This window comes from Dipodomys spectabilis, unplaced genomic scaffold (genome assembly GCF_019054845.1).
Source record: "Dipodomys spectabilis isolate Male_0828 unplaced genomic scaffold, ASM1905484v1 ptg000529l, whole genome shotgun sequence".
Lineage (NCBI taxonomy): Eukaryota > Metazoa > Chordata > Mammalia > Rodentia > Heteromyidae > Dipodomys > Dipodomys spectabilis.
The window spans coordinates 2,233,136-2,252,935 of record NW_024871206.1 but is presented as its reverse complement, the minus strand read 5'-3'; positions in this window follow the sequence as shown (position 1 = coordinate 2,252,935).

Genomic DNA, 19,800 nt, shown 5'->3' with positions numbered 1-19,800 from the left:
GGTATAGTAAATACCATTCTATTCCCCCTTTCTTTATCAGAGGGTCTTCAACTTGAATGTAATCAAACTATATAATATCTTCACAATATATTTGCCTTTATGTTGAAAAAAACCATTATCTCATACTAAAACAGAAAACAGTTCACTTCTACGAAACTCCTAACTTTTAAATTTGAATAATTGTTAAGACTACAGAATATATGTATTCTTCAAAATTCAGATGACTACTAACTAATCATTTTCAAATTCTGCTCATGCCATACCAGAGACATTTAAAACAGTATCTGTTTGCATTTTAATTATTTCGGCAATAGATGACATTTCCAATGTGATGTTACATATTTAAAAGTCAATAGAAAATATAGCCACATGACCTACCTACAATAATTAATTCCTGAAGAGTAAACATTTGTTAATCAGAGTAAGCTATTATTTCTATGACAATCAATCCCAAGTTTTTATGCTGTAAAGTCATCCTAGCCCAACAGTTTGCAACTTATAAGGTGCACCTTAAAATTGCCTGAATTCACATCATGACAAGTTTATCACTATTTTGAAAAAAAAATACTGCACTTCTGCTGTGATGCCATCCCAATTGTGCAAAGAACACTACACTAAACTTTTCTGCATCATTTTCCTTCCAGTGGTATTCTTGAGATCAGAACACTTGCAAATAGTATTTATATTATTATTTTATATTAATTTTATTATACATTATTTTTATCTATCATAGATATTCAGGAGATCTGAATATCTGAATATTAAGATCTGAAGATTATGGTTCAAATCCACCCAGGTAGCAAGGTTCCTTAGATTCTTATTTCCAATAAACTCATAAGGTATAGCCAGACACAAGTGGCACTGAGGTTCAAGTGGTAGAGCAGTAGCCTTGAGCAAAAACAGGCTCAGGGACAGTGCCCAGACCCAGAGGTCAAGCCCTAGCATAAACTAAACAACAAAAACAAAATAAAAACAAACATTAAACCTAACTTTTTTCCCTCATTGTATGAGTAATTAAGAGGTACGTAAGGAAATTTCTTCCTGTGTTATGTATAGGTAGAAGAAAAAAGATGTAATACAATTACTCTCTTCATACCATATTACACCAAATCCTGAAAAAATTTCTCTTTTTCTGAATTTATAAATTAATAGCATCCATTTGTTGGCAACTTTGTCTAGATTACTCAGATTATCATGTTATACATGAACTGTTGCAATTATCTATTAACTAATTTCTAATTATACCTCACTTGAAAGAATATTCTAAGCAAATAGAATGCCAGAATCATTTGTGAATTTCTAAATTAAATCTTCTACTTGAAAACAATTTTGTATTATCCTAGAGAATATGAAATTACAAACAAAAACATTTATTTCAAATCTAAATTCTAATTTTGGCAGGTCTTCAAAGTCCAACATTAGATGCACTTTGCTATTTCTCTAGGCTTAAGCTTTTGTAATCCTTCATCATTTCTTTGGAAACCAACAGAATGATGCTTACTTTTTCAAATTTTTGATTGGGAATCATGAGCTATTTTACATCTAGCAATGTTCTGTAATGAAGAGAGCATGTAGAACACAAGTGAGGATTATATATGAGTTGCATTTCAATAGGAAACTTGACTTATCAAAACATAGTGAAAAAATTAGCCCAAACTTCCAACTGTGTATTCCTTTCTTGTTGTTTGGCTTGTTTTATTGAGACAAAATTATACTACCTGGTCCAGGGAAGGTATCGCTATGTAATTCCACTCTCTAATCTCCTATCTTAGTCTGAGTGCTAGAATTCCAGGCTTGTATCACATTGCCCTGCCATAGTTTGTTGGTTTATTTAATCTAGAAACAGGCTAGCAATTCTGAACTTCTCTGATGATCTTATTCACTAGACTGACTGCTCTCACTGTTTATGTACAATTTTCAAAGACGTTCTAACATTTGACACAGGATATGAGCATTTTAAGATGCACCTTCAGGGTTCTCTGATTCATTCCTCCATGGATTTTATCCCTTTAATAATGATTACTTGACTTTCTTAATATCTCTGGTCCCTGTCTTTGTAATATTCTCAAAGATTTTTTGGGAAAGTTCACTTGACGACTTTCTAATATTAAAAATTATCACTTGTTGTAGTCTTACTCAGGACATATTTTCTATTATTTTCCAACTTTTTCTACACATTTTGAGAGTTGTTTCATATGTGTGTTTACACATATAAGTGCCTCTGTGTATGTGCATGCTTGCGTGTATGTATGCCAAAACCTTAATCTCTTATTCAACAGTCTTGCTCACACCTAGTATTCCATCACTTCAGCCATTCTTACAATGCAGGTTTAGGCTGGTTAATTATAGGTATTGTCGCAAATACTTTTTTTCCCACAGGCTGAATGCAAACTGAACTTCCCAGAATCCTTTACATTCTTAGGTTTTATCTTTCCAGGAGTATCAATTTTTAAACTTGAAACAGTTTTGTGAGTGTAAAGTCTAACCTGTATCCCATATTTTTAACTTAAGAATTCATATAAAGATAGATGAACATACACATTACATATATTTAGTGTACACTGTTAGATTTGTGATCTTAAGCCAGATGACAGTGGCTCACGCCTATAATCCTAGCTACTCAGGAGGCTGAGATCTGAGGATTGCAGTTCAAATCCTGCACAAGTAGGAAAGTTTCTGAAACACTTATCTCCAATTAACAACCAGAAAACTGGAAGTGGCACTGTGGATCAAGTGGTAGAGTGCTAGCCTTAAGCTGAAGAGTAGAAGAAGAGTGGGCCAAGACTTCAAGCCCCACAAATACCAAAGAAAAAGAAAAGGAAGGAAATAAAAAGATATGTGAACACCAGTTCATTGCTAGTATAATTCCTGCTCTCTCAACATGGATTTTTTTTTCCAGTTAAGTCCATGCTCTTATATCTGACTTGCTTTGAAACTAGAATTACTCTTCCATTCTAGTTTTTACAAATTTGCATGATTAGTTGCCATGATTTAGAGCTAGAAGAAGAAACAGAGTGGCCTCATCCTTCATGTTCCACTTAGTAGTAATGTTTTCACTATATCACTCTTGTAGGTCAACATACTGGCCTTGGCTTTATTCAAATTTGTCTTATTTGCAGAGTCTTCTATATTGTATTGAACAACCATACGTAAACACAGAACTTCTTTTTCTCCTATTATTCATATTGTTTCTCCTACTGTTAACTTATGTACACTTGTGAAATAATGCACAACACACACACACACATACATATTTCTGAGAACCTTCTTCTCGCTTAAAATTGGTCATAATTTATAGAGCACTTAGGAAATTTGAACTTAATGTACTCCAGGATAATGGTTTTTCATGTTTTTTATTGTAAAAATGTTGTACAGAGGGGTTAGAGTTATATATGTAAGTTAATTAGTACATAATCTATCAATGATTGTTACCTCTTCTTTTGTTTTTCCCCTGCCTTCCCTTTCCTCCTCGCCACCCCAAATTCCCCTGCCTCTCCAAGTTGTAAAGTTCATTTTCTACATAGTGTCTTGTAGAACTCATTGTTACAATGGGTCATACTATATCTTTGTTTCAGTATTTTGTTATTTCCCTTCCCCTCCCCACATTAGAAAAAGGTATATGCAAGATGCATATCACCGACATCAAACACAGTAAAAACAGGGGTTATACCGTGGAGGTAGAAAATAGAAGAGAAACAAAAAAATCACATAGTACCTGTTAGGTAGTAATAAAGAAAAATTAAGTTATGTCCTACCATTTCACTTAACATCATTTTATATGACCATATGTATATGTATAATGTTTTATAAGCAATTTAAATTCCATATTTTCTCATGACTAAGTTGTTTCTGAAACACATGTTGCCTCATGTACAAAGATGTACTTGTGCTATTTCAATGAAGCCACAAAACGTTCATTTTACCTGGAGCAGCATCATAGATTGTCACTTGAAATAACTGGAAGGAACTGTTACTGGAAGTGGAAACTGATTCCAAGAGAGGAATTGAACATAGAGAAATGACAAGTTCAACTTAATTTGTGTGCTCGTTTTACTGTACAAGAAAAGAATTCAAAACTTGAAGGAAACTCTGTCCCTGATTTTTCGAGTGTGTTCTTTACTCACGTAAAACTTGTCTGTAAATTTCTAGTTGAGAGTATTACAAAAGGAAACAATATGCCATTTGAAGTCCAACATAGATAAAAAGGAAATAACGTTGTTTTAAAAGTGTTCTACTGCAAAGAAACAAAGACATGTAGGTTTAAAGGTATCTTATGCCTAGATATTTCACTCCTGACATGATTGTCTTGTTGCAGGAGTCCGTTATCCGTTACTTTAATCTGTTCCTGAGTTCACCATAGCAATAAGGATTCCAAAAAGCAGGATCCAGTGAGTATGATCAATAAAAGAATGCTCTTTTCAAACCAGTGCTTTAAGGATGGTCCAAAAGAAATATATGGGTTTTTTTGGCTTGCTTGTTTGTTTAGTTTGTGCTGGTTCTGGGGCTTGAACTCAGAGTCTGGACCCTGCCCCTAAACAGTTGTCTTTCTTGCCCTCCTGCCACCATAGGTAGTACTCTACTGCTTGAGCCAAAACTCCACTTCTGGCTTTTTTGCTGTTTAATTACAGATAAGAGTTTGACAGACTCTTCTGCCTGTTGGTTTTGAGAATGTAATAAATCCAAGTGACATCAACTGTATGGATTTTTCTTTTGAACCAAGACATGTTAGATGAAGTTTATTATAAAGCTAGTATTCGACAATTTTTTAAAAGAAGAGAATATGTTCAGCAAAGAAACCATAACGTAACTCAGCAAAAGTAGGTGCACTGAATTATTTTGGAATTATGTTCTCTGCTTGGGAAGATTAGTATTGACTTCGTCGCTCCTTTTGAGGAACTTTTTCTGTTGGTCATGGGGCTAGATTTCTGATCCTGGGCGCTGTCCCTCAGCATTTCAGCTCAAGTTAGGTGCTCTACCACTTTAGTTACAGCACCATTTCTGGATTTCTGGTGGTAATTGAAGATAAGATTCTCATGGATTTTCCTGACCAGGCTAGCTTTGAACCACCATCCTCTGGTTTCAACCTCCTGAGTAGCTAGTATTACAAATGTGAGTCACCAGCACCCAGCTCATATTTGCATTTATGTGCACTTAATGACACGATGTTGACAAAGAATGGAAATTTGAATCAAATGGTGTGACATTTCAGCTTTTCAATAAAATGGAGGTAGCAATAAATATGAACTCCTTTTCCATGTTCTTACATTAATGACTGATGAGCTATGGGACTCTTACATTAGCATCCTCTGTTGTCTGCGTATGTGGACTTAGTATCAGAAATTGTTCATAGAGAAATAGAGAAAAACAGATTTGTAGAAAGCAAAGGAGATCAGGTATGAAAGAGCAACATAGAAGTATATACAACTTATCACACTGAGATTATGTACTAGCCTAAGGTATTTGGTTATTGATAATCAAAAATGGTTCTCTAAACAGTATATAATTTAGTTATTATTATCATTTATTCCTTCCATCTGGAGTTATTCCTTCTGTCAAAACTATTAATTAACCTCTGCCTTTTTGGTGCCATAACTTACCAAAAAGATTTCCAAATCTCACTTATACTACCCTTCTGATTGTGATTAGCAGTGGCCACTCAAGAGCCTGGAATCTTTGAATTTCCGGGATTAATCTTCACTGATATCTAAGCACATTCTTTGTATTAATTGCCATCACCTATTAACAAAACGTTCTTTTTTTTCAACACAGTATTCTAATATAGATAAAGTACATGAATTAAGGACTATTGTTAGGTATCAGTTGGAAGGAGCAATTATATATTCCAAGTATGGGTTCTTTATTTTGCATTTCCTGGCTAAATGACTCTTTTGCCAGTCCTGTGGCTTGAACTCGGGGCCAGGAAACTGTTCCTATGCTTCTTTTTTTTTTTTTTCTTGATTGAGGGTAGCACTATACCACTTGAGGCAAAACACCACTTCCATTGTTTCTTTTTCTGTTTATGTGGTACTGAGTAATAGAACCCAGAGTTTGATGCATGCTAAGCAATAACTGTTCCATGAAACCACATTCCCAGAGCCCTAAATGATTTCTTTTTTTATATTAATAATTTTTTTTGTGAAAATTGAGTACAGAGGGGTTATAATTACATGAGCGAGGTAATGAGTACATTTCTTATCAAGCATTTTTGCCTCCTCCTTTGTTTCCCCTTACCATCCTTGCCCACCGTTCCCCACCCACCGCCAAAGTTGTAAAGTCCTTTATTCGACATAATGTCTTTTTGCAATGGGAATTTCTTAAGATGATATTACTTTTTCATTCCGTTAATATGTATTACAATTTAGGCCAGGTGGTAGAAAAGGAAGTGGAAAATAATACTAAGTCCAGTAAGGCTGACATTCCTATCACATCACTAAGGAAGTAGTGTTAAGACCTGCAGGACTCTTAGGGCTGTTGTATGTGACATTATTATGTAAAACACTATTAACTGACATCCCCGACATCCATAATATTCTGCTTCCACTTTCCAGGTCAAAAAACAAATATCTACACCATTTTATTGATTGGGTGTGTTTTCTAGGAATGAAGAAGGAGGATGTAATAGGTGATGGTGGAAAAATATGTATATTGGCTCCCTGTCCACATTTTTTGCATTTTTAAAAAGTGCTACTGATGAACTCCCACTTACATCTAATTGACTTGCTGTTTGCACAAGATGCAGATAAATGAAGACATTTATTCTGGTGGATAGTCACATATATTAACAAAATCCATTTCTGGAAAAATAAGATACTAGGTAAGAAATAATATTAAATTATTGTGTGTAAAATGGTTTCTTTTCTTGGAGAACAAAAGGTAGTATTGAAATGATTACTCCAACTTTCTTTGAGATTTTATGCTGTCTTAGTTTCAAAATATTCTCTAATTTCTGTAACATCCAAACATAAAAGACATGATTTGAAGATCTCAGTCATTTTAGAAAATAAGGAACGTAATAGCAAACTACCTGCAGAGACATGTGATTGCAAATATGATTGATTGTATTATGGTTCTATTTTTTTCCTCTTTATCTCAAGTGTTGCATATCTTGGCATATTACTCTATGTCCTGAATCAGCTTCCTGTACGTGAGATTTACCTCTACTCTTCAGTGTCAAGATGGGTCATGTGACTTACTTCAGCTCATAAAAGTGAACCAAAAGTGGTGAAAGGCTATTTCTAGGGGAAGATTTCTATCTCATTATCTGTGTCTTTTTCTCCTTAGCTATAAAAATAGCATATTTCCAGAGGGAGTCTTCTTTCAACTTTTATGTTGGAAGAGTATAGCATGTGAAATTGAGGCAAAACTCAAATACAGTCTCATACATATAACAAAGGCAGAACTAAGCTAATATTAGAATATGACCTTAAGATGCTAGTTTCTTACCATTCTTTTATATCTTTATGATAGCTGACTATAGCACACCAGAATTTAACAAATCCTAAACAAGAACTAAACAAATTGATAACATTTCCTGTTGGAATATATTAAAAATTTTTTTCAGGTAAAGGGTAGGTGTATTCAGTAGACCTGCTGAGACCAGGCAAGGTTGGCACTCCACATGGCTGGGAAAGGCCTGGGAAAGAGTGAGAGATGGAAAAGAGAGGAAAGAAAGAGGAAAGAGTGAGAAAAGAGCAGAAAGAGAGCGCATCTGGGAAAGGTGGGAAAAAGAGAGAGCTAGGAAAGAGAAGGGAGCTAGAAAAAAGAGAGGAAAGAGCAAGAAAAGAGCAGAGCAGAGAGAGCTAGAAAAGAGCAGAGTGAGCAGAGAGCAGAGAGAACTAGAAAAGAGCAGAGAGAGAGCGTCTGGACCTGGACTAGGCCTTACGGGTGGAGAAAGGTATGGCCACATCAAATTCAGATGTGACCTCTTCCAGGTGTCCCAGTTGCCTAGGTAACGCAGGTACTATGTGGAGCATTCCGGTTGGCACCAGGCCATCTTGGTCCTCCATGAGGTGGGGAAAGGCCTGGGAAAGAGAACTGGGAGAGCTGGGAAAGAGAGATAGCTGGGAAAGAGAGAGAGAAGAGCTAGAAAAGAACAGAGAGAGAGCAGAGAGCAGAGAGAGCTAGAAAAGAGCAGAGAGCGATATTGCAATTTTTTATAAATAAGCATTCTACAAGTGATCACTTGTGGGATTATCTATTTCTATAGAAGTGTTTAATCACTCTAGAGCACTGTATCTAATATCCACAACCATTATCCAGACCTTGTGATTGAGGTGAGGAAGAAAAAATATCTAGATTTCTCCTTCTCTTTTCCTCTTCTCCTTTTTCTAGTGTGGATTCTCATCTTTTCTCCAAATTCTCCTATTAATGAAGGAAGAAAGACACATTGTGGATAGGAAGCAAAAGGCTTCAAAGCCAGAATTTTATTCTTTCAGAAATAGCTGAAGTAAATCAGAGTGGCTCAAGGAAGAATAAAAACCTGAATTTTTTCCCTTTCTGGATTTCACCATAGACTCTGAACATGACTATAAATAGCTAGTGAACCATTTGTCTTGGCTACCTTTTTTTAATTTTTATTTATTTTTTTATTTTGAAAATACTGTACAGAGGGGTTACAATTACATGGGCAAGATAATGAGTACATTTCTTATCAAGCATTGTTGCCTTCTCCTTTGTTTCCCCTTCCCATCTCTTCCCAGCCTCCCCTCACCCCCCCAAAAAACTCCACCCCCCCACCAAAGTTGTAAAGTTCGTTTTTGACATGAAAACTTGTTACAGTTCTTGATTTTTGCCATTCTAACTGGAGTGAGGTGGTATCTCAATGTTGTTTTGATTTGCATTTCTTTTATGGCTAGGGAGGTTGAGCATTTCTTCATGTGTCTATTGGCCATCCTTCTTTCTTCTTCAGAGAAGTTTCTCTTTAAGTCTTTAGCCCACTTATTTATTGGGCAGTTGTTTCTTTGAGGATTTGTTGTTGGGGGATTTAATTATTTGAACTCCAAATATATTTTAAATAGGAGACCATTGTCTGTTGTATGGCTAGTGAAGATATTCTCCCAATCCGCGAGCTTTCTATTGATCTTGCTGGCTATATCCTTTGCCATGCAGAAGCTCTGCAACTTCATGGGATCCCATTTGTGCAACCTTTCTTTGATTTGTTGTGTTTCCTGGTGTCTATTAAGAAAATTTCGGCCTGCGCCAAGGAGACCTAGGGTTTCTCCTATTCCATCCTGTAATGTTTCCAGAGTGTTTGCTTTGACTTCGAGGTCTTTGATCCATAAGGAGTTGATTCTGGTGCAGGGTGATATATAAGGATCTAGTTTTAGTTTTCTACAAGTAGTTAACCAATATTGCAAGCACTATTTACTGAAGAGGCTGTCTTTATCCCATTGTATCATTTTAGCTCCCTTATCAAAGATTCCATGGCTGTAAGTCTGTAAGTTCATTTCTGGGTTTTCAATTCTATTCCATTTGTGGTGAGGTGTGTTCTTATGCCAGTATCAAGCCACTTTGATTACTATGGCTTTATAGTAGAGTTTGAAATTTGGTATTGATATTCCTACAGCAGTGTTCTTTCCGTTGAGGAGCATTTTTGCTATTCGGGGTCTTTTATTGTTCCATATGAATTTTTGGATTGCCTCTTCTATTTCCTTGAAGAATGAGGTTGGAATTTTGATAAGAATGGCATTAAATTTGTAGATAGCCTTGGGAAGTACAGCCATTTTCCCGATGTTGATCTTTCCAATCCAGGAGAATGGGAGTTTTTGCCATTTTCTAAGTTCTGTTTTGATTTCCTTTTTCAAGTTTTTAAAGTTTTCATCATAGAGGTCCTTCACTTCTTTGGTTAAGATAATTCGTAGGTATTTTATTTTTTGTGGGGCTATTACAAATGGAGTTGCTTTCCTAATTTCAGCCCCACTTTTCTCATTGTTCACATACAGAAAATCCATTGATTTTGAGGGTTAATTTTATACCCTGCTACTTTGCCAAAGTTTTGAATAAGCTTGTGTAATTTGGGAGTGGAGTCTATGGGATTCTTTAAGTACAAGATCTTGTCATCTGCAAAGAGGGAGAGTTTTATTTCTTCTTTCCCTATTTGGATCCCCTTTATGTCTTCCTCTTGTCTTATTGCTGTAGCTAGACATTCTAATACTAGGATGAAGAGAAGTGGACAGAATGGACATCCTTGTCTTGTTCCTGAGTTAAGAGGAAAAGGTTTTAGTTTTTCTCCATTAAGTATAATGCTGGCTGTAGGTTTGTCATATACAGCCTTTATTGTCTTGAGGAATGTTCCATGGATTCCTAACTTTTCCAAAACCTTCATCATAAAGGGGTGTTGGATCTTGTCGAATGCTTTTTCTGCATCAATTGAGATAACCATGTGGTTCTTATCCTTGCTCCTGTTGATGTGATGAATAATATTAATGATTTGCATATATTGAACTAGCTTTGCATCCCTGAAATTAATCCTGTTTGGTCATGGTGTATGATTTTTGGATGAATTGTTGAAGTTGATTGGCCAAAATTTTGTTGAGAAGTTTTGCATCAATGTTCATCAAAGAAATGAGTCTATAGTACTCTTTCTTGGTTGAGTCCCTGCCTGGTTTTGGGATGACGGTTATGATGGCTTCATAGAATGTGTTCAGTAGTGAACTTTCAATTTCAATTTCATTGAAGTGTTGGAGCAGTATTGGTGTGACCTCAGCTTTGAAGGCCTTGTAGAATTCCGCTGTAAAACCATCTGGTCCTGGACTTTTCTTAGCTGGGAGGTCTCTTATTGCTGTTTCTATTTCAATGCTTGATATGGGCCTGTTAAGATGGTTTAAACTCATCTTGATTTTTTTTTTTGGTCCGGTCGTGGGGCCTGAACTCTGGACCTGGACACTGTCCCTCAGCTCTTCAGCTCAAGGCTAGTGCACTACCACTTGAGCCACAGCGCCACTTCTGGCTTTTTTCTTTTTGCTTATGTGGTGCTGAGGAATCGAACCCAGGGTCTCAGGCATGCAAGGCAAGCGCTCTACCACTGAGCCACCTTCCCAGCCCGCAACTCATTTTGATTTAATATTGTATGTCAGTATTTGCTAGGAAAAGGTCCATTTCTGCCAAGTTCTCAAACTTATTTGCATAAAGTTTTGAGAAGTATTCCCTTAAAATGTTTTGAATATTGGTTGTTTCCATGGTGATGTTTCCATTCTCGTCTCTGAGTTTATTTATTTGGGTGTGTTCTCTTCTTTTTCTGATAATATTTGCTAAGGGTCTGTCAATTTTGTTAATTTTTTCGAAGAACCAACTCTTTGTTTTGTTGATTTTTCTATATTTTATTTGGATTCTAATTCATTTAATTCTGATTTAATTTTTATTATTTATTTCCGTTTACTGGATTTGGGTTTATCTTGCTGCTCTTTTTCAAGGAGTTTCAGATGTGTCATTAAATTGTTGGTTTCAGATCTCTCCAATTTGTTGATGTATGAACTCAGAGCTATAAACTTGCCTGAGTACTGCCTTTCCTGTATCCCAGAAGAGCTGGTCATTTTTGTGCTCATTTTTGTTGAATAGCATGTACATTTGAATTTCCTTTCTAATCTCTTCTTTGACCCACTTGAGATTCAGGAGTGTGTTGTTCAGCCTCCATGTGTTACCGGACTTTGGTGGCTTTTGGTGTTGAGTTCTAATTTTAACCCCTTGTGTTCTGAAAGAATGCAAGATATAACTTCAATGTTTCTGAATTTGGACAAGTTTTTTTTGTGACCTAAAATGTGGTCTATTTTAGAAAATGTTCCATGTGGTGTTGAGAAGAACGTGTATTCTGATGCTGCTGGGTGAAATATTCGGTAGATGTCTGTTAAATCTAGTTGATCTATGCAGTTGTTTAGATCTGCGGTTTCTCTGTTCAGTTTTTGCCAAGTTGATCTAGTTTGTGGGGAGAGTGGTGTGTTAAAATACCCAACAATTAATGTCTTTGGATCTATGTGGGATTTGAGAGAAAGTAGTGTTTCTTGGATAAATTTGGGTGCTCCGCTGTTTTGCGAATAGGTAATTAGAATTTTAATATCCTCCTGAAAGAGAGATCCCTTAATTAGTATGTAGCGACCTTCTTTATCTCTCCTCACAAATTTTAATTTGAAGTCTATTTTATGTGATATTAGGATTGCAACTCCTGCCTGTTTATGGGGGCCGTTTGCTTGGTAGATTTTGTTCCAGCCTTTATCATTAAAAAATGTGTTTGTTTTTAGGGGCAAGATGTGACTCCTGAAGGCAGCAGATAGAAGGATCTCGTTTTTTAATCCAACTAGAAAGTCAATGTCGCTTAATTGGAAAGTTAAGTCCGTTAATGTTAAGAGATAGGACTGAGTGGTATTTGGAAGTTCCTGCCATGTTATCCATATTCTTGGGGACTGAGAAAACTGGGTTCTTCCTATGATTTTTGGATTTTCAGTTTGGGTGCAGTTTCTTGGCCTTTATTGTGGTCTTGTTGGTTTTCTTTGTGTAGGACACCTTTAAGAATCTTTTGTAGGGCTGGTTTGTTTCATTTTTTCTTTGCTATGGAAGGTTTTTGTTTGGCCTTCAGTTATGAAGGAGAGTTTATCTGGGTACAGTATTCTTGGTTGATAGTTGTTTGTTTTTAGGGCATGGCATACATCATTCCAGGCTCTTATTGCTTTGATTGTCTATGCTGAGAAATCTGAGGTGATTCTAATTGGTTTCCCTTTATAGGTGATTAATCACTTCTCCTTGGCAGTTTTAAGGATCTTTTCTTTGGTCTGAATTGATCCTATGTGGATTATAATGTGACAGTTGGATTTCCTATTCTGGTCTCTTCTATTTGGAGTTCTAAAAGCTTCTTGTACTTAAATAGGCTTAACTTTTTGCATGTTTGGGAAGTTCTCTGCTAGGATCCTGATAAAAAAATTTTTTCTAGACCATTAACTTCTGTTTCTAGGTGCTCCTATACATCCATTATCCTTAGATTAGGCCTTCTGGGGGTGTCTTCCAAGTGTTGGATAGATTTCTCACATTTCTTGGATTTGTCTTGGATGGTTGTATGTTCTTTCTCTATGTCTAGGCTGTCCTCAGTCCCCGAGATTCGATCTTCTGCATGGTCTAAACTGCTGTGGAGACTTTCTACTTTGTTTTTTATTTCTTTTCCTTCTGGTTGGTCAGCTTTGATGGCTTCAAATTCTTTGTTGAAGCTTTGTTTTAGATGTTGTATGAACTTCTTTACTTCCTTAATTTAGTGTTCAGTGTTTATTCTCAAATCACTTAGTTGATTGGTTATGGTGTCCTTGGACTCCCATTCCTTCTGTTGGTTTCCATTCAGCATTCCCTTGGTGGTCTCCCTGATTTCTTTCAGCTCTTTGTTAATGGATTCCATGAATGCCTTTAGTGATCTTTGTGTATTCTCATCCTGCTCTCTCAATTCCTGTATTACTCTTTGCTTAGCTTCCTCACGTTCATGCCATTCCTGTAGTTCCCTTTGAGTGTTCTCAGCCTGCTCACGGCATTCCTGCTTTCTCTTTGAGTATTCTCAAGCTGCTTATGCAAATCCTGTATCAGTTTTTGAGTAGCTTCCTCATGCTTATGATATTCCTGTATAAACGTTTGGATTGCCTCCTCTCTCTCCCTATCATGCTCATAGAGATTCCTTTGTATGTTTTCAATCTTTTCATTTATCATGTTTGCCAGCAGTGTTTGTAGAGCTCTTTGGGAACTCTCTTCTCAATTATTCATTATCTGTTCTGTCCCCTGGTTATCAAGAGTGGGAGTTGAGATATCCGGGCTTGCCATGTTTCTTGTGTTTTTCCGACTTACTCTGCTCATTTAGGATGAAATTAACACCAATTTTGTGCTAGAACACTATCTTAAGACAAGCATCAATCAGAGTCAGTATTTGCCCAGTCAATAGTCTGCACATACATTCTAGTTCAACAGATACATCTATTCAACATCAAACAACTGTATATTAATGGGCTACAAACCACAAAGAAGACCTTGGTAAACCAGAAATTATTAGGTTTAGGAAGAGATGTGGGCAAAAAATAGGAATAGCGTCTTGTGGAAAGGCACAGGGAGTGTTTAATAAGTCCTAATCTCAAAGCAGGAAATAGATTTGACAGGATTAAAGTAGAGAGAGAGAAAAAAAACAGAAAGAGAAAGGGAATAAAAAGAGACCAGACAAATAGAAAGGTAAAAATTAAAAATTTTATACAGAATCGAAAACAAACTATTCAGAGAAGAGCATGAATAAAATGAGAGAAGGGGATGTATATAAAGGAGATGTGGAAAACTTAACAATAAAAATACTTAAAATATTATATAAGTATAAAGAGTTAGTACTGCTATTAAGGAATTTAAGTCTAAGAGGTTTTGAATTAAGAAATAAATTTGTGGATTAAGTGTGTACACAATGGGAGATAAGGTCTAATAATCAACTACAGGTTTATCTGAGGATGTGCAGAACAGCAATTAAGTCACATAAAGAAGGAAAGAGAAGAATAGGTGAAAAGCTCAGAAAGAAAGAAAAAAGATCAGAAGTTCAGTAGAGCTAAACAAAAAACAAAACAAAACAAAACATAAAACAAAAAAAAGGAGAAAAAAACGCACAGTCACTTATACCCCTAAAATAAGTTCTGAGGAAAAAAATTACTCTAAAACAATTTTTTTCAAAAAAGGTGAAAGTTAAAGATTAAAAAATTTTAGAAAAAAATTTTTTTTATAAAATGTACAACAAAAAAAAAGTTCTTTGATTTTTTGTGTAGGGGAGGGGAAAATCCTGTGTCTCCCTTGTGTTTGTAAGCAGCCTCTAGTTGGAGTCTCTATTCTGCTTGTGTTCCTGTGGCTTGGTTGGTTACTTAAGTCAGTTTCTTTGAACAGGCAGAAAAATGTTCTACAATCCTCCTCCCAGGTTAGTTCAATGGGAGGGGATGGCTTTTTCCTCGAGTTTGGAGATGCTGTGATGAGGCTAGTTTCTGGGTAGAGTTGAGGCCTTTCAGCAAACAGTAGCTTTTCCAGGGGTTTGTTTGTGAGAAACTCACAGAGACCAGCCTGGAGCCACTCTCAGGGTTTCTGTTTACTGAATTTCAGTTTATAGTCGAGGCTGCTAAAGGGAGAGGCAGCCTCTGGCTCTGATTACCTGGTGAAGAAAGTCACTCCTTGGGCTGGCACCCGAGCTGGGTGACTTTTCCCTGGGTGGAGCTGAGTCTGGAAGGTCAGGTTAGGCTCTTGTGACCTGCTAGATGACTCTAGATTTATTCCAGGGCCTGAGTTGGAGCTAGCAGCTCTGCCGAGCTTTGTCGGTATCCAAGATGTAGATTTCCGGTACTAGGTGGGGAAGGGCTGACCTTCCCTCCTCTGCTCCCTGAGAAGGAATGAGGATATCAGGCTTCTACTCACACCGAGTGTTGGTTCCTGGGTCATCTCTGGTCTGTGAAAAGCAGGATGAAGATGTCTGCTCCGTGTCAGTTCTTGCTCGTCTTGAGTTGAATCCGCTCGCCCACTGCGTCTGGCTCCTTTGTCCCGGAATCTATGTGATTCAGGTATGGTGGCTGCAGTCGCTGCTGCCACCGCTGCCGCCTCCATGGCGGCTGCGGGCAAGTGCTCAGGGCTGTCTCCTTGCCTGTATTTTCTCTCTCTGGCCTAACTCTCTGTCCTGTGAAGGCACACTTGGTGTAATTCTCTGGCTTAGGACTGTTCACTGGAACTCTAAAACTGCTTTCTATGTAAGAGCTTATTTAGCCTCCAGCTTCTCCTCCACCATCATCCTGCCTTTTCTTCTGTCTTGGCTAACTTTTTAAAAATATAGTTTTTTTAAAAAAAGATAATTAAAAAAATTAAAAATAATTTTAAAATAAATAGTAATTTCTTGTTTGCTTTTGAGAGGCATCAAATAAGACTGCATTAACATTGTGTGAGTTGAGAGGCTAAATTTTATCAGAATCTAAACAATGAAAAATGGATGATTTTAAGATAAATAGCTTGTAGATACACTTTTACCTTGACATACCCACAGAGACATATCTTCTTTCTTCTTTTCCTCTCCACTCTGATTCAACTTCAATTAGCAGTTAATGTAATTCAAATGGCTGTTTTTCTTCCCGAAATAGAATAGACCCCAAAAAGTTAGAAAAAAGAGAACCAGTATTGGGTAATGCATTCTTTAAAAATAGCAGTCTAATAAATATTAACCATAACTCCAAAATAATAACAATCAAATGCTCTTGAAAAGAGAAGACTATAAGCAGAATATACAAAAAGTGATAGTGCCACAACAACTTCAGGAACTGCTCTCTGGCATTTAGGATTTCTAGTACATGACAATGTTTTAATCAGGATTAATTGCTTTCTGGGACTAATTTTTTTAAGTTATATTTCATTGAAGAAGTATGTTGTTCAAAATTAATGAAAGGATAACAGTTTATAGTAGAAAGAATGCTACACACTCATTTTCCATAGCAAAATACCTTTCCATAATATCTGTCTAACCCAAATAACTAATCCCTGAAATGTACATTTGCATTATATGTATATAAGTTTGTAAAATAATCACCTTTCATAATCCAATGAACACAAATATGAAGAATTATCAGATGGGGGAAATATATTCAAATGGGTAATTTAAAGTTCCAGGTGTAGTTCGAAAGGACATGATGAGGTTAGAACCATCAGAGACATGTAAAGATGCTACATTAGAAAATAAAGCTTTCACTATATTTGATGTCAGTATAACTTGTGGAGGAGACGGGGAAAAACAAGTCGTTTAAGGATACAGGTGGACTTGTTGCAACAATGAGAAGTACAAGTTGTCATGTACAAAACGAGCTTTACAACGTCGGTGCGGGGTGGGGTGTGGGGGGGAGGGGAAGGATTGGGATTGGGGGGAGGGGGGAGGCTGGAAAGGGATGTGAAGGGTAAACAAAGGAGGAGTCTGCAATGCTTGGTAAGAAATGTATGCATTATCCTGCCCATGTAATTGTAACCCCTCTGTACAGTATGTTCACAAATAAAATTAAATTAAATTAAAAAAAAAAAGAAAATAAGGAAAACACCAACAACCCAGATTCTGAATTTCTGGAAAGAAGAACAGCAAGTAAATGCTTTTTCCACTAGAATCATTTGAAAAATATTTTAGCTCTGTAGGGGGCTCGATTTTAATCTAGTGAGACTTCTTTTATATTTCTGTCCTTTAGAACTGCAAGATGATAAATACGGACTATTCAAGCCAACTAACATTAGAAATAATTTACAGCAAATTTATATTAGTAAACTAATTCAACTACAGCCTTTTCCTGATGCAACTACAGGGACACCACATTTCCTAGTTTTTGAGAATAAGAAAATGTTGCCACTATCTTTGTACACATGTAGGATGTGCATACTACTTACGGTCTTTACTTAAAGAAGACTTGAAATTCTAAATAATATTTAAATAAGAGGTTTCCTATCTTTATTTTCACATTTGGGGATCACTGAATACCAAAATTATGTAGAATGCTACGGTAAGAATATGGAAATGAAATCTGTCTCCTAATATTATAAAGATAATTTTTGTCATTTTGAGTTACAGTTTCTAAAGTAATAAAAAATAAGGTAAAAGAGAAACAAAAACTCACTTTTCTCTCCTTCCTAACTTTCCAACAGCAATTAGAGAATCCAGTAAATGTATAGCCATCCCAGGATGGTATAAGATGGTATAGGATCACTAGCTGGTCAAAAAGAAGATAACAAAAATGGTTCCCCTGGAACAATGGGAAACAAAATCTACATCTACAGATTGTGATATAGCTAGAAAATAGTTTCCACTATTCTAAGTCATTGATATTTTAGGTTTGTTTGCACAGCATCTTTCCACTCTTAAGAAATGACCCTTTATTAATACTCAAGTGTTTGCAGCTTATAAACCAGAAACAAACAATGATTCTAACTGTAAAGAAGAATGATATTGAGAGTTATCAAGGCTACTTCTATAGCTATAGCTGATAAATAATAATGATATTGGGGAATAGTCCAATAATCTTGAAATTTTTCATAACTTTACTCTTCTCCAACACGAGAAGTCCTAATCAAAATATGATAAATATAATAGAGGATTTTTATATTTTTTTATTGTTCGCACCAAAGCAAATACACTTTCCTCTTTGCAAGCCTGACTTTGAAAGAGTCAGACCCTCAAAATTATTTTATAGACAAAAGTTTACTGCTTTGACTTAGGTGTTTTCCTGTCTTTCGGTGTTGCTCTCTATTATTTTGGCAACTGCATAGTAAAACAAGATAAATCCATTATGCTTGTGTTGAATTCTTCAAAGTCAAGCTGTCTTCAAACAAAGTTTTCTGTTCCTTTCTTCACTGCTAATTAAAGTCTAATTATTGCTCTTTAAATGCAACAAAACGTGATACTTTAAAATACATTCTCATTGATATTGAAGAAAACAAGAGTGTCTGTGATTGCTTTTTTAATAATTTTCAAGTATTTTCCTTGACTATTTTCATTATTGCCTTTTTTCCGGTCTTCTAATCAGGAACAGAGGGTTACCCAAAAATATCTTCCTAACATATAGGATGTTAGGTGGATGTTAAATATTTTCATCTCCTTAAAGACTGAAAAGCTCAGAAGACATTTTGCTATTACTGGCATTGTTAAGATGATTTGAATGTTTTGGTTCTTAAACTAAGTTAAATACATGTGAAATGTTACTTGTTCCAACAATGATTATGGCTTATACTTTTCTGCTCCAATGAGTTGAAACGTCTGACTGTTTTGGAGGGCATATTGATTTTAGGGTAGGAGGCTTAATTATGGAAAGCCAAGGCAGACTCCTAAAACAGGATTGCCTTTTACGTATCACTTAATTATACTTAAAGTATATAAGTATAGAAATATACAAATATGAGTTGAGTGACAAATGTGTGATTTACAAAATTGATTCAAAGTCAACTAATCCAGAAAACAATTCTCTATATTTATATAAACTAGTATAGCTAGTAAGGATTTAAAAATTGTTAGAATATATTTTTTAACATTTACGTCAAAATATTTGTTTATTTGTAACTGTTTATTTTTAATTTTTGTTGGTCGTGGGGCTTGAAATCTGGGCCTGGACATTGTCCCTCAGCTCTTCAGCTCAAGACTAGCGCTCTACCACTTGAGCCACTGCCAGTTTCCTGGTCGCTCATTGGAAATAAGAGTCTCATGGACTTTCCTGCCTAGGCTGGCTTTGAACCATGAGTCTCAGCTCTCAGCCTTCTTAGTAGCTAGGGTTATAAGCATGAGCTACTGGCTCCTAGCTACACAATTATTTTTTACATAGCTATGAAATATTGCTTGATAATCCCATTCATTTATATGTTGTGTAATGGTAAAGCTACATCATATCCAATAATTTCTGCATGTAACATTTCTTTTTAGTGAGAATGCTCAAAAACTTATCTTCTCGCTAGGATGAAATATCTATTCTTAACTATAATCACTTTGCTTCTTGTGGTATACTATTAATATATTTAGTTTTAGTTCCGGAAGTCTGCTCATTGAAGTTACATAAAACATGAATTGTTAAGTGAAAGAAATTCATGGTTCTATTACTTGATTTAAGAAAAGAATTATGCCTTTTGTTTCCAATTATATTTCTGTGGAAATGTGTAATATTCATTGATTTTCTTGTTAAAATTTATAACAGTTACATTATAACAAATTGATTCAAACTTCTTTGGTCCTGGGGCTTGAACTCAGGTTCCCTGAGATTTGTTGCAATTTTTTAACAATTTACCTATAGTTTTAATGCCAAATTTAAGACTGCTTTATCTCAATAT